This window comes from Dipodomys merriami, unplaced genomic scaffold (assembly GCF_024711535.1).
Source record: "Dipodomys merriami isolate MVZ:Mamm:240054 unplaced genomic scaffold, mDipMer1.0.p SCAF_53, whole genome shotgun sequence".
Classification (NCBI taxonomy): Eukaryota; Metazoa; Chordata; class Mammalia; order Rodentia; family Heteromyidae; genus Dipodomys; species Dipodomys merriami.
In genome coordinates, this window is record NW_027206102.1 from 9,607,501 (window position 1) to 9,623,971 (window position 16,471).

Sequence of the window (16,471 nt, forward strand, 5' to 3'; positions counted from 1 at the left end):
CGACAGATCCTTCTCTCCCCTCCGCTACACCTTTCTCTCCCTCCCCCCTCCCCCCCCCCCCCGCCTTCGGGCTTCCCTGGTGTCCTGCCTGAACAATTGTCCTGCTCCTAATATCTCTTTAATATCTCTTTATCTTCCAACCCCTGCTTCCTGACCAGATGGTGATACCTGAAGCACTCAGCAGAAGCCGGACAGCCAGAGGGGAATGCGAGCCATCCATCACCCGGTCGGTGTGTACGTATGCAGGTGGCATAACCGTTCATCCCCACCTCCCCCGCAGGCGATTACTCAACCACGACCTCCGCCTCCGCCTCCGCCCCCGCCCCCCCCCACCAAAATTCACAACCCTACCCTCGGAACAAAATAAAACAAACTTGCTTGAATCTCACACTGCCTTTTGTTTGTATTTGACGACGCGATAGGTGAAGGGGAGGGATCTCATTTCTGGTGCCTGACCGGGGTGGGGGGGGGGATTGGAGAGAAGAGGGGGCAGAGGGCATCTCCGTGTTTCTGTGTGCGCGCGCGCACACATCCAAGGGGGAGGGGTGGAGGGAGGAAACTCAAAGATCGGATGCGACAGAGCACGTAGGCCACCGGGCCAATTCACCACGTCTCTGTCTCTTCTTTCTCTGTGTCTCTGTGTCTCTGTGTCTCTGTGTCTCTGTCTGTCTCTGTCTCTGTCTCTGTCTCTGTCTCTCTGTCTCTCTCTGTCGAATTCTCTCTCCCGCTTGCCCGCCCGCACTCCCTCCCTCCTTTTCCTCTCGACTTTCCAGTCAATCCTGGGGCTTGAGCTGCTGGCGCTCCAACACACAACGGTCCCACTCAGAGCCTGCCTGCCTGCCTGTCTGCCTGCCTGCCTGCCTGCCTGCCTATGCATGGGCCCCATACTCCAACGAGGCACATCATCATCCCCACCCCACCCCTTCTCTGAAAAGAAGGCAGTCTCTCTCGGGGCCAGCCAGCCTGGGCCTGGAAGAGAAGGACATAAGGCCGGTTTTCTCAGTCAGTCAATGCGTGGTTTTTTTGTTTTCATGCATTTCAGGATACAAAACTGCAATTCACAAAACCACCACTAGATGGCGCGCGTTCGTCGTCGACAAGGTGGATGGGGCGGCAGGAGGGGCAAAACACGGGTCGGGTCAGTCACTCAGTCGGTCAGTCAGTCCTCACCTACCCGGTAGTGGGTAGTGAGAGTTCTGACATACACATACCTATAGGTTGTTATAGTTCGTTATTATCATCCTTTGCTTTTCCTTTTGACCAGTCCTGCCCGGGGCTTGGGCTCCGGGCCTGAGCACTGTCCCAGAGTTTCTTTATGCTCAAGGTCACTGCGCTACCACTCGAGGCTCTTCTGGGCTTGTTCTGTCTAGGTGGTACTGAAGAATTGAACCCAGGGCTTCAAGCACACTAAGACACATTCCCAGCCCAGCCCACCTCACCTCTGGGATTTTTTTTTTTCCTGTCACCATAATGAGTCCGTGCACCTGGGTTCTGCCCGCCCGGAACCAGAGGTACAGTACTGTCCTCTGGGAGCTCGTGCTCTTGCATGACACGGTACTAATTCAGCCCAGAGGAAATCTTCACTGGGGCATTTTTCCTCCAAGTCCACCTCCACTCCTGGCGTTTTGGGTGACCCATCGAGATGAAGAGTCTCAAATGGACTTTCCTGCCCGGGCTGGCTTTGACCCACTATCCTCAGGTCTCAGCCTCCTCACTCAGCACCTCAGGCGGATGATGGGCAGTGAGCCACCGGCTGCCACCGGCTGCCACCGGTACCACCGGGCCGGTGAGCCTTTGCCTGGGGTTTTTCTTTACTGACCAGCAGAGAGGTTTTGTGCCCTACCTGTCTTATGGATAAGTTGGCTCTGTTTTCGGTCTTATTTTTGTCCTCATGGATATCCTTCTTTCCCAAGGAAAAGGGGCCTCGGCTCGGCTCGGCTCGGCTCGGGGAGATAGTAAATTTCCGAGGCCAGACGATCCATAGGAGGAACTTTCTGCCACGGTGTGGTGTTGTGTGGTGTGGTGTGGTGTGGTGTCGTGTGGTGTGGTGTGGTGTGGTGTGGCAGCTCAGATATCACAAGAAGGACTGCCATCTTGTGTGCAGGATACCCGGGGAGGGGAACTGCGGGGTGGGGGTGAGCAGAGGCATTTTCTCCTTCCGGAAACCAGATGATGATTGAATAAAATTAGCCATCCATCCTTGAGACATTCTCGAGGAGGTGGGCTGGGAATGTGTCTGGGTGGTAGACAGCTTTCCTAAAAACTCAGGCCTAAATGGCGGTGGCGGCGGTGGCGGCATCCATCTTGTTCACAGACGGAGTGTCCACGTGCAAAATGAGAGTCTCTTTTGGGACGCTGGTTCCTGCTCCCTCCTTCCTTTGGGGACACCAAGGAAGAAGTTGCCGCTGGCGGGTGGGTTCCAGGCTGGCAAGCAGAGTAAGCAGAGCCCCGCTGGGACTGAAATACGGTTCTTCCTGGAGTCCACAACGAAAAGCAAGACACAAAGAGGGGGAGGGGGAGGGGGAGGGGGAGGGGGAGGGGGGACACAGAGACAGACAGGAGACAGAGAGGCAGAGAGAAAGAGACAGAGACAGAGAGAGACAGAGACCCAGCAACCGACGGAAAGACACACAGGGGAAGAGATGGAGGGGGAGAGCGAGAGATCCACAAGTCCAACTAGGTCCCCTGAACGAATCATCGACGGACAGACGGACGGACGGACACACACACACACACACACACACACACACACACACACCCAGAGGCAGACAAGAGGGAGATGGAGAGATGGAGGGGGAGCGAGAGATCCACAAATCTAACGACACGACCTGAATAATCAGACTGTCTGAATAATCAGTCTGTCTGAATAATCAGCCAGCCAGCCAGACAGACAGACAGACAGACAGACAGACAGACAGACAGACCCCCCCACACACACACAGAAGCAGACAAGAGGGAGATGGAGGGGGAGCGAGAGATCCACAAATCTAACGACACCACCTGAATAATCAGACTGTCTGAATAGTCTGTCTGAATAATCAGACAGACAGACAGACAGACAGACAGACACACACACACACACACACACACACATACACACACACACACACATACACACACACACACACACACACACACACACACCACACCGACACACAGGCAGAGGGAGAGATGGAGGGGGAAGGGGCTGAGAGATCCACAATTATAACTAGATCACCTGAATCAACAAACAGGCACACATGCCCCCCCCCCACACACAGACAAAGACAGAGACCAACACACAGGCAGACAGAGGGAGACATGGAGGGGGAGCACTGGAGACCCATTAGTGTGACTGACTAGATCACCTGACTAAATTTATTCCTTCCCGGCCCTGCCCTCATGTATTAAGGTAGACTCTTGGTATGGAGTTCTTCTTGTCACCAAACACAAGTGAGGGTTAGTGACTTTTTACCCTTCCATGTAGGGACTCTTCCCTTAGGACCCTTGATTTCGATCATTGAATAAGAATTTTTGGAGGAGTCACTCTGGTGGAGTTTTATGGAGTAAGCAAGCAGGCAACCAGGCAACCAGACAACCAGACCCCCCCCCCCCAAAAAAAGGCAGACAGACAGACAGACAGACAGACAGACAGACAGACATGTATTCTAATGTTTTTTTTCTTTCATGCATGTGTTTCTAACGCATTTATAAGATTATCTCTTTGTGGCTTTGTATGTCCCTCCCCCACAGTATAACCCCTGCTTTCACTATATTTGATGTCAGTATAACTTGTGGAGGAGATGGGGAAAAACCAGTTGTTTAAGGTTACAGGTGGACCCGTTGCAACAATGAGAAGGACAAGTTGCCATGTCCAAAACGAGCGGGGGGGGGAGAAGGGGAGAAGGATTGGGATTGGGGAGGAGGGGGGAGGCTGGGAAGGGATGTGAAGGGTAAGCAAAGGAGGAGGCTGCAATGCTTGGTAAGAAATGTAGGCATTATCCTGTCCACGTAATTGTAACCCCTCTGTACAGTATGTTCACAAATAAAATTAAATTAAATTAAAAAAAAAAAGAACTCAAAAAAAGAAAAAAGAGTCTCATGGTCTTCGGTGCCCAGGCTGGCTTTGAACCGAGATCCTCAGATCTCAGCTTCCGGAGTAGCTAGGATTACAGGCGCAAGCCACCAGCGCCCAGCTATTTTCATGTTTGTGTGTGTGTGTGTGTGTGTGTGTGTGTGTGTGTGTGTGTGTGTGTGTGTGTGTGTGTGTGTGTGTGTGTGTGTCGGGTGTGAGGCTTGAACTCTGGGGCTGGGTGCTGTCTCTCTCTGTGCTCTTCACCTTCCCAGCCCTCCCCTGCCACGCCGACCCCAGTAGAGTCTGCTTAGCATGGGAAACCATCTATCAGACCATGATAGGGGCCTCGAGACCTATCTCTGAGTTTTGGGACTTCACCGAAGTCTACCTCAGAGAATGGGGCTTTACAGAAACCTATCTCCAAGTTTTGGGACTTCACCGAAGTCTACCTCAGAGAATAGGGCTTCTAAGAGGCCTACTCCTGGGAAAAGGCTGGCAAAACCCCTGGAAAAGATGTGTTTCTGCCTATCTTTTCCTCATAAGAGTGCCTATTAATCTTTTACTGTTTCTACTGCTCATTGTACTTACTCATTGTCAACGTTCCCTTATTCAAAGCTCTTTCTTAAGAGTGTTGACAACTCCAATATCTGATGAGTGTCTTAAAAATATGACTAACTCACCAGAGTTAAGTGCCACCCTGAAACCCCTCTTATGAAGGCTAGTAGACAAGCCATAAGCAAATATAAAAGTATTGGGGGTTTCACAAAGTCACTCTAGCAGAAGGAATTGTAAGAAATTTACAAGAAGCTGTAGGCTCAGCTAGAACAGAAAGAATGTATGGCAATTGCTGAGATAACTACTTAGGAGAAAGAACTTCCTGGTACTCTCTTTCATTTACTAAGAGACTTGCTAGATCTAGGCCTCCATGGTGCTTACTATTAAAGAAGAAACAGGAAAGATCTTAATGGGACAGTTAAGGCCTCTATAGAAAAAAGTAGTGGTTAATTGGTGACAATCATCAAAACCAATTGTATTTCTTAAAAATAGAGGTAAAGCCGGAAACAAGTGCCTATCAGGCGACCAGTTGGTGACCACCCAAGGATGAAGCCCTGCAGCAAGGTTGTGTAACCTTTTGCCCTTTCAGGCGACCAGCTGGTGACCACCCAAGAATGAAGCCCTGCAGCAAGATTATGTAACCTTTTGCCCTTTCTTATGGAGACTTTTTGCTATAAAAGTTTATTATCCTCTGCATTAAATCGCACTCACCACTCAGCATCCACTCCTAATGTGTGTGAGTTGTCTGTTTGCCATCTCCCCGTCCTATTCCAGGTTCCTCCCCTAGGTATCCTCCGTCGTCCCGACAGAACCCGGTCCGGGGCACTCCCCCACTTGTTTTGCCAGTCTAAGGGCTGGCAAAAGAAGAAGAAGAGAGAGAGATTGAGTAAAATTAGCCATCCATCCTTCAGCCATCCTCCTTGAGACATTCTCAATGTCTCAGTGTGTCTCAATGTGTCTGGGTGGTAGAGAGCTTCCCTACAAACTCGGGCCTAAATGGCAGCAGCGGCAGTGGCAGCATCCATCTTGTTTACAGACCGAGTGGGTTCAAAATGAGAAGCCTCTACACTGAGTCTTTCCATGTTCTTGAGCTCATGTGGGCTTTCATGTTCTGTGTGGGTTGACACGGCAGGGGTGGGCGGGCGGCCCAGCGAGCAGAGCAGGGTGTGCCATTCATTGGAGATAAGAGTCTCTTTTGGGACACCGGTTCCTGCTCCCTTCTTCCTTCGGGGACACCAAGGAAGAAGTTGCCGCTGGCGGGTGGGTTCCCGGCTGGCAAGCAGAGTAAGCAGAGCCCCCGCTTGGACTGAAATAAAGTTCTTCCTAGAGTCCACAACGAAAAGCAAGGGGGGGGGCGGAGGGGAGAGGACAGAGAGACAGAGAGGAGAGACAGACAGAGGCAGAGACAAAGAGAGACAGACACACAGACAGACACAGAGACCCAGAGACCGACAGAAAGACTCACTGGGAAAGAGATGGAGGGGGAACGAGAGATCCACAAGTCCAACTAGATTCCCCTGAATCAACAAACAGAGGGCCGGCCGGATGGACGGACACACACAGACACACACAAACACACACTCACGAGCGTGCCAGACAGACAGACAGAGGGACACATGGAGGGGGATCCCTAGAGACCCATTAGTGTGACTGACTAGATCACCTGAATAAATCATTCCTTCCCTGCCCTGACCTCATGTATTAAGGTAGACTATTGGTATGGAGTTCTTCTTGTCACCAAACACAGGTGAGGGTTAGTGACTTTTTACCCTTCCATGTAGGGACTCTTCCCTTAGGACCCTTGATTTCGATCAATTGAATAAGAATTTTTGGAGGAGACACTCTGGTGGAGTTTTATGGAGTAAGCAAGCAGGCAACCAGGCAACCAGACAACCAGACCCCCCCCCCAAAAAAAAGGCATACAGACAGACAGACAAAGAGACCCACGCAGCTCCTTGACTTCATGGGTGTTTTCAAGGTTAATGTGGGGGGGGGAGGGAATTTGGCAGCTGAGTTAGGCACAGACAGTTAGTTGCTTTATCTTTGCCCCCACCTGAATTTCTAGATGTTTGGAGCATTTCTTTATAGGTAAGAGAAACAGGGTCATTGACCCTTCCTTCCTTCCTTCCTTCCTTCCTTCCTTCCTTCCTTCTTTTCTTTCTTCCTTTCCTTCTTTCTTTCCTTCTTTCTTTCCTTCTTTCTTTCCTTCTTTCTTTCTTTCTTTCTTTCTTTCTTTCTTTCTTCTCCCACCATCTCTCTCTCTCTCTCTCTCTCTCTCTCTCTCTCTCTCTCTCTCTCTCTCTCTCTCTCTCTCTCTCTCTCTCTCTCCTTTTTCTCTATTTTTTGGAGGGGTTGGCAATACTGGGTCTTGAAGTCAGGGCCTGAGGACTGTCACTCAGGCACTCAGCATTTTCGGCTCAAGTCTAGCACTGTACCATTTGAGCCACAGCGCTACTTATGTCTATGTACGTGATATCTATCTATCTATCTATCTATCTATCTATCTATCTATCTATCTATCTATCTATCTATCTATCTATCTATCTACCTATGTATCTATGTATCGATATAGATATACATCTATATATATCTATATCTATATATCTATGTGTGTGCGTGCGTGCGTGTGTGTGCGTGAGTATGTATATATGTATACATATATATGTGTTTATATGCATATACATATATAAACACATATTCATTTATTTATACATATACATATATATGTATAAGCACACATATATTCATTTATTTATACACACACACACACACATACACACATATATATATATACTCATACATAGTGTGATACACACATATAAATATACGTATATTCAGTTATTATATACGTGCTTTTTTTTTTTTTTTTTTTTTTTTGGCCGTGGGGCTTGAACTCTGGGCCTGGGCGCTGTCCCTCAGCTCTTCAGCTCAAGGCGAGCGCTCAACCACTTGAGCTACAGCACCACTTCCAGTTTTCTGGTGGTTTATTGGAAATCGGAGTCTCACGGTCTCTCCTGCCCGGGCTGGCTTTGAACCGCCATCCTCAGATCTCAGCCTCCTAAGTAGCTAGGATTACAGGCCAGGCGTGAGCCACCAGCGCCCGGCTTATTTACATGCTTTTTGGTTGTTGTTTTTTTCTCCCCCCCCCCCCCGACTTGGGGCCTTGGGAAGGGAACTGCAGGGGAGGGGGGGGTGCAGAGGCATTTTCTCCTTCCGGAAACCAGATGATGATTGAATAAAATTAGCCATCCATCCTTGAGACATTCTCAAGGAGGTGGGCTGGAATGTGTCTGGGTGGTAGAGAGATTCCCTAAAAACTCGGGTCTAAATGGCAGCAGCGATGGCAGCGGCATCCATCTTGTTTACAGACCGAGTCTCCATGTTCAACATGAGACTCCTCTAAACTGAGTCTTTGCATGTTCTTGAGCTCATGTGTGGCTTTCATATTCTGTGTGGGTTGACACGGGTGGGCGGGTGGCCAGGCGGGTGATTCATTGGAGATAAGAGTCTCTTTTGGGGCACCGGTTCCTGCTCCCTCCTTCCTTCGGGGACACCAAGAAAGAAGTTGCCGCTGGCGGGTTCCAGGCTGGCAAGCTGAGTAAGCAGAGACCACTGGGCCTGAAACACAGTTCTTCCTTGAGTCCACACAGAAAAGCAAGGGGTGGGGGAGGGGAGAGGAGAGAGACACAGGAGAGACAGACAGAGAGACAGAGAGGAGAGACAGAGACCCAGAGACCGGTGGAAAGACACACAGAGTGAGAGATGGAAGGGGGAGCGAGTGAGAGATCCACAAGTCCAACTAGATCTGAGACACACACACACACACACACACACACACACACACACACACACACACACACACAGAGGGAGACATGGACGGGGAACCAGAGACCCATTAGTGTGACTGACTAGATCACCTGAATAAATTATTCCTTCCCTGCCCTGCCCTCATGTATTAAGGTAGACTCTTGGTATGGAGTTCTTCTTGTCACCAAACACAGGTGAGGGTTTGTGACTTTTTACCCTTCCATGTAGGGACTCTTCCCTTAGGACCCTTGATTTCGATCATTGAATAAGAATTTCTGGAGGAGTCACTCTGGTGGAGTTTTTATGGAGTAAGTAAGCAATCAGGCAAGCAGACAACCAGACCCCCAAAAAAGGCACAGACAGACAGACAGACAGACAAGGACATACTCTAATACAGTGTGGGGGCTCTTGAAGGGAGAGAGACCTACACAGCTCCTTGACTTCATGGGTGTTTTCAGGGTTAGACAGGCGGGGGGGGGGGGGAGAGATGTGGCAGCTGAGTTATGTACAGATAGCTGTTTTTTCTTTGCCCCAACCTGAATTTCTAGATGTTTGGGGCATTTCTCTACAGGTAAGAAAAACAGATCATTGACCATTCCTTCCTTCCTACCTGCCTTCCTTCCTTCCTTCCTTCCTTCCTTCCTTCCTTCCTTCCTTCCTTCCTTCCTTCCTTCCTTTTTTTACTTTCTCTCTTTCTTCTCCCCACCCCCCTCTCTCCTTTTTCTTTTTTTTTGGGGGGGTGGGCAATACTGAGACTTGAAATCAGGGCCTCAGCACTGTCACTCAACTTCTTTTTTTTTTCACATATGAAGAATTTTACAGTTTATTTCATTAAAATTATATTCTCAAAATGTTAAAATATATATATTAGCTATTTCATCAAATGAAGTAATTATACTAACACATAACATAAGTTAATGAAAGTTTTATCTGTCATGAATAGGACAAAAAGTATCATCAAACAACATTTCTAGGAATCACACTCAACTTCTTTTGCTCAAGTCTAGCACTGTATCAATTGAACCACATCACCACTTCTGGCTCTCTCTCTCTCTCTCTCTCTCTCTCTCTCTCTCTCTCTCCACAGACACACACACAGACACACAGACACACAGACACACACATGCATATACATACATATACACATATATATTTATACACATACATACATATATATCTATCTATGCTTATATATAGTGTGATACAAACATATATATATTTATTATTTTCAGTTTTTTTGTCGTCGGGAGTGAGGCTTGGACTCTGGGTCTGGGTGCTGTCTCTCTGCTCTTCATCTGAAGGCTCACTACTGTTCTGCCACTTGAGCCACAGGGTGCCACTGCTCCCCTTTTCTGTTTATATAGTGCTGAGGAATCGAACCCAGGGCCTCATGCTTGCAAGGCAAGCGAGCACTCTACCACTAAGCCACCTTCCTAGCTCTCCCCCCTTTTTTGGACAGTCCAGCATGGAAGGCTCCTGCATCTTGTTTGTATGGACATACTCACAGCTGAATAACTGAGTGGTTTTGCTTAATAAAAAAAAATCCTGGTGTTGATATATGTGGAGGGGAAGGGAAAAAAAATTGTTAAAACAGGGTTACAGGAGGACCCATTGAAACAATGAGATATACAAGTCGTTATGTCGAAAAACGAACTTTACAACTTTGGTGGGGGGACGGAGGGGGGTATACGAAGGGATGGGAAGGGGAAACAAAGCAGGAGGCTACAATGCTTATAAGAAATGTGCTCATTATCTTACCCATGTAATTGTAACCCCTCTGTACAGTATTTTCACAATAAAAATATATTTAAAAATATATATATATTTAAAAAAAAACTTGGTACAGTAGTCTAGAAACATGGTTGCTATTACAGCCTTCATTTGCTTCACTTGACCACTGTTTTCTCATTTAAAAGCTTTTGGCGACAAGCATGATTATTTTTCGTGGGGTGGGGGTGACTGTTTTGAGGCTTTCCCAAATTTTTATGTCCAACAGGTTACCAGATCTAAGGAAAACCCAGAAGTTCGAGAATTAAGTAACTCTCGGGCTCAAACTACAGAGAAAGAAAAGGAGAAAGAGAGGCCTATGGAGGGAAGGGGTTGGGGGGTTGGGGGGAGAGGTCATAGAAAGGAAAAGAAAACAGGGAAAAATAAAAACACAAAGTAAAGGTCGTTTTTAAGTGGAGGCCTGGACTCAAACCAGGCCACTGACTGAGGCTTCCTCATTATGGGATTGCAAAAGTGGGCCTTGGCTTCTTGCAGAAGTCATCTCGATGTGTTGGTATTCTGCTGTACATATCATTTGGAAGCGACTCTATCTTTTTACTCCATGGTGAATGTATTCACATATATGTTCCTATAGAAAACCAGTTTAGTGTGTTTTCTCTCACATATGCAAAAGGTACGTATAAAATAGGGGAGACTGACTGCCTGGCTGGCTGCTTGGCTGGCTGCCTGGCTGCCTGGCTGCCTCACTCACTCACTCACTCACTCACTCACTCACTCGCTCACTCACACACTCACACACAGTAAGACCCAAAAGACAGGATAGATACTTTTAGGGGGAGAAACACCCACGGAGGCAAGGCCCAATGGTTATGTGCCCAGAAATGAAAGTGAAACCTTGCAAACACACAGAGGAAAAAGAAACAAAGTAAACTCTCTACCTTGAGCCTATAGTAGGGTTTAAGAGATGATTCTGTTGGTTTCCCATGCATGCATGGGTGGGAGGGGGGGTGCTTTGACCCATGCTCTGTTTCTTTTTAAAATTTACTTCCCTCCCCGGTGTAAGTTTCCTCCTTTCTTTGAGGAAACTCTTGGCTCCGTTCCCACAGTATACTCATTGTTTGGGCAAAAGCTCAGAGGAAGGGAGCTGCTCTTTTCCCTTCCACCACCCACCCCCACCTATTAGTTTTCTTTCCTAATAACTGTTCGTTTATGAGGGACTGAAAAGTGAAGAAAATAGGATGTGTGGAGCCATCATTAGGAAGCTGTCAGGCTGTCTTGTCTCTGAATTCCTGGTGGTGCTTTCCCAGGCCTCATTTCCCCCTGGAAATTATCCTGCTTGCCTCTGTGTTCAATTCTGGGAAGGAACATAGGCCGAGATAAGGCAACCTCTTGGCACAAAGCTGAAACACACGGCCACCTTGCCTCACTGGTACAGAGCTTAATCACCCTATCCCGAGGGTCCTCCGTCAACAGTTTCTTAGAACGATTTTTATTAGTTTAGTGGCCCTACTGAGGTTGAAATTCAAGGCCTCAACTCAGGCAGGCCTGCTCGGGGTGGGCGTGTTTGTTTCTTCTTCTTTCTCCTCCCCCCCACCCCCCCTCCACCAGGGCGCTTAAGTCGTTGCCATGACGACATTTACAAGACAAAGGAACGTTGCCTGAAGTTCCTGAGTTGACTGGGGCTCCAGGCTTAAACCAGCCCAGCCCACCCCCACCCCTGCCCTGCCCTGAGTCCTCTGCGAAACACCCCGGCGGGGTGGGGGGTGGGGCGGCCAGCCCTCAGCTCCTGTAACTTCATTAGCACGCGGGGTGGGGTGGGGGGAGTGAATCAGCCTCCCCTCCCCCTCCCCGTCTTTACAAAAGTGGCCTCTTTTGCCCTTGGGCAGGAAAAGTCTGCGCGCTCTCTCTCTGGTCTTTTTCTGCTGGGACCCTCCTTGCCTACCACCAGCAGCCATTGACTTCCTGCAAGCTGGAGTTGTCAGACTACTTCCACCCACCCGCTGCCACCAGTATGTCTCCCGCCCAAGCCCGCCAGGGACAGAATGGGAGGGGCGCGCCTGGCGGGGAAGCTGGCATGCTTGCCTGTGCTCTGCCCTCTGCCCCTCCGGGAGGCATGACTGTGACCGTGGGATGTCCCCGTGGCCGACCCCTAATCTCCCACCCTCTGGACGGAGGAGAGTGAGGGGAAAAAGGAGTTCAGGAGTCTTGTCTCCCCTCCATCTTCCCGCCTAGGTCCGGCCAGGATCTGCCTCTCTTCTCCCTGTCCCTGTTCCCCGTTCCTCTTAAGGAGCTACTGGAGAAACTGTCCGTCTGTGTTTGTGATTGTGATTAACATCGCAAAAACCTTCAAAGAATCTCAGATCGGTTAGAAGCCCGTTGGGTTTCACTTCTCAGGCGTGAGGGGTTGTTATCTCCCCCTCCCTCTCTACTTTGATTTTTTACAAATTGTTAGTATGCCAGCCCACACCGGTGGCTCGCGTCTGTAATCCTAGCTGCTCAGGAGGCTCAGAGCTGAGGATCACGGTTCAAAGCCAGTCAGGGCAGGAAAGTCACCAGACTCTTATCTCCAATAAGGCACTAGAAAATCGGAAGTGGCGCTGTGGCTCAAGCGGTAGAGCGCTCGCTTTGAGCCGAAGAGTTTAGGGACAGCGCCCAGGCCCAGAGTTTAAGACCCACCACTGACAAAAAAAAAAAAAAAAAAAAAAGGATAGGAAAGATTACATTACATAAGTGAGGTAGGAAGAGTACATTTTTTTTTAATTAATAAGTTTTTTTTTTTTTGTCGTTGGGCTTGAACTCTGGGCTTGGGGGCTATCCTGCCCGGGCTGGCTTTGAACCGTGATCCTCAGCTCTCAGCCTTCTGAGTAGCTAGGATTACAGGCGCGAGCCACCGGCGCCCGGCTAATGAGTTGTGTTAATTGTGAAAATACTTACAGAGTGGTTACAATGACAGGAGCAAGGAAATGAGTACATTTCTTATCAAGCATTGTTGCCTCCTCCTTTGTTTCCATTCCTGCCCTCCCATCTCCCCCCACCCCCTAAAAAAGAGTACTTTTTTTTTTGGAAAATGTCACCCCTTCCCTGGCTCTCTCACAGGTTTTCCCTCCCTCAAGTTCTGTTTGTTCCCCACCCGCAGGTTGTGTGTCAACATAGTGTCTAGTGAGTGCCACTGTTGCACTTCTTCATCCTGGGTCCCTCCATTTCTTGCCCCTCCCAGAAATAGATGAAGGAAGAAACAATGGGGGGGGGAGAAGAGAAAACAAAATAACGTCGATGATAACAAACACAAAGAAAGTGGAAGACTTCTTGTTATATGATCAGAGGTATATAGGCATTGCACTTTGGTGAGCCTCATGTCTTCGATTAAGCAACCCAAAGGCCAGAAGTGGAGTTTTGGCTCAAATGGCAGACTGCCAGTCTCTCTTTTTTTTTTTTTTTGGCGCGGGGGCGGGGGGGTCCGGTCGTGGGGCCTGAACTCTGGGCCTGGGCGCTGTCCCTCATCTCTTCAGGTTAAGGCTAGCACTCTACCACTTGAGCCACAATGCCACTTCCGGCTTTTTTTCTGCTTATGTGGTGCTGAGGAATCGAATCCAGGGCCTCATGCATGCAAGGCAAGCGCTCTACCACTGAGCCACCTTCCCAGCCCCAGAGTGCCAGTCTTGAGCACAAGAGCCAAGGGACAGCACTCAGGCTCTGAGTTCAAGCCCCAGGACTGACTGGGGCGTGCACACACACACCCTGCACCCCTTGATCTTTGCTGCTGTTTCCTACCACACAGGCACAGGCACCCATGGCAGCATGTGATCTACCTCCCCCTCTCCCCCCACACACACTTTGCACTGCCACCACCACCGCCACCGCCACCAACTATAGCAACAGATTTCCTCGGCTTCCCCTCCACCACCACCACCCCCTCCGCCCCGGGCCCTAGTTTAGATCGATGAACCAAAGTGTCCCCACTGCACGTTCGGCTCTGGCAAATATCAGATAGGATTACAGTGATGAGGAGAGAGGAGCGACCGCCATGGATTAACTGTAGGGCCCAGAGGACAGAATGCCAGCCCAGGCCCATTCATAGGTCAAGCCAGGAAATTGTTTTTTGTTTTTGTTTTTGTTTTTGATTTCCGGTCTCTCTCCACACCCCATGTGTTTTGTCTGTCTGTCTCTCTGTGCGATAGGGGTTTGCCATTCATGACCTGTGTGGGCGGGGATGTGCTGGTGTGTGTGTGTGTGTGTGTGTGTGTGTGCGCGCGCGCACGCGCGCGCGCGGGGGAGGGGGAGGTGTTCCTTCCTCACAAGACCTTCCTAAGTGTCTTGATCGATCTTGGGCCTGACGTTCTTTTTCCTTGTTTTGGGGTGCCACCTACTGGACACCGTGTGGAGTGACAGGGAATGATTCGGTGCTGATGGCGGGGGCTGGCGGAGGGGGAAGGGGGCCCACAGGGGGTGTTTCTTTTCACTATTTTCTGGACACGGAATTCGTTTGGATATTATGTCTTACGAGCAAACTGTACCAGTTTATTTACGGTTGTAATTTATATACAGTAACACAAATGTTTTTACGTCCGTATTATGAAAAAGGGTCCCACAGCTGCAGTGGGTGAAAGATTGAGACGGGAACATTTCTAAAGGAGTGCCAAGAAAATGGAAAACAGGCAATGCAATAGTTTAGGGAGAGTTATAAATATCAAGTGCTGCCCTAGGTGAAATTTCATGCACATGTCCTCACCCACTCAGGTAAACTTTTTATATAGGTATCAGAATAAAATTTCTTGAACTATATAGACTTTTATTCACTTGATTTCCCTTAAGTAAATTAAAATAACTGGCTGTTGACAGGGCACATCTGGAAATTTCTATCGGCCCCATAGAGATAATCTGTTACATTTTAGGACATGGTAGATTATATTTGCTATTTCCCCAAATGGACTTTACAAAAGCCATCCGTGGCCCCAAAGATGTTTCTGGACCTCTCATCATGTGTGACTAAATAGGCCTCAGTGAATTAAGCTGAGAAAGCTGCAAAACAAAGCAGATCACTTCAGTTATGGAATATTAAGAGAATAAAAGTAGCTTTATACCACTGGATCTTTAGTGAGAAGGTAGAATAAAAAGAAGAGAAAAATATTGGAGGATGCAATATAAACCAATTGAAACGTATCCAACAGAGGATCTGGCTTTGAAGTGGCTATTGACTAGTGTGGTCCTAGACCATCGTGTCCAGAAGGATAAATCGATGTGTTTTGAAAGATCCTAAACCAAATGTACTTGTGATCATGACCCAAAGCATGAGGACAGGTACATTTCTGTCCTCCTAATTCCAGCTTTGATCCTCACACGTCCGGTTGTTATAATACGTTCACAGTCGTGCCACTTACGGATATTACGTCTTGTGTCTTCTCTGCAATATCTTAAATGCTCAGAGAAGTTACACCTTCTGACAAAAGGACAGTATGTGTGTCACACACACGGGGACACACACACTCTGTTTGCCCGGAGTGCTGTGTAGCTTACCATGTCCAGTTATAGTTTAGGTCTAGCATCCACGTAGGAGAGAAAACAGGTGCCGTTGGTTGGTCGGTCTGTCTGTCTCTCCGCCGGTCTGTCTTCCCCTGGCATCACCTGTTCTAGGTTCTTCTCTGCCGCCGGCACACCCCCCCTCCCTCTGCCACCCCCCTCCCCGCTCCTAGTCCATCAGTCCATCGATATACTTCCCTGTAACTGACATCATCTTATTCTTCTTCTTTGGGGGAATGGATGAATAAACTTTTACCTTGTGTATATTGTACACACACCGTAAGCTGTGTGTGTGTGTGTGTGTGTGTGTGTGTGTGTGTGTGTGTGTTGACGGAATAGAGTGTTTGCCATGCCTGACCCCCTGGCTCTGCCTCTCTACCTGTCTGCGATGCGATGTGTGTGCTGGGGCGCTTCTGCCCGCATATGTGCCCAGTGCGAACTCCAAAGAGAAGTACGCCCGCCGGGCCTGTCCTGTGGGTTCTAACCATGCTTCAACCCCGGGAGATAGAATCACCCCTCTGACCCCCCCACTCTGTTTGGGCCGGGGCCCCTCGTCTGTCTCTCCCTGTCTTTCCTCCTAGGGTTCCCTACCTGCCCTCCCCTCAGCCCCGCACACACACACACACACACACACACACACACACACACACACACACACACACAGACACAGACACACAGACACACACACACACACACACACACACACACACCCACACACACTGTGCACTGCCACACTCGGGTCCAGGTCCTCCACCACAGGCATGTGAGTGATGATGCCTCTACCCTCCAACACCTGTGTGTCGGGTTCAG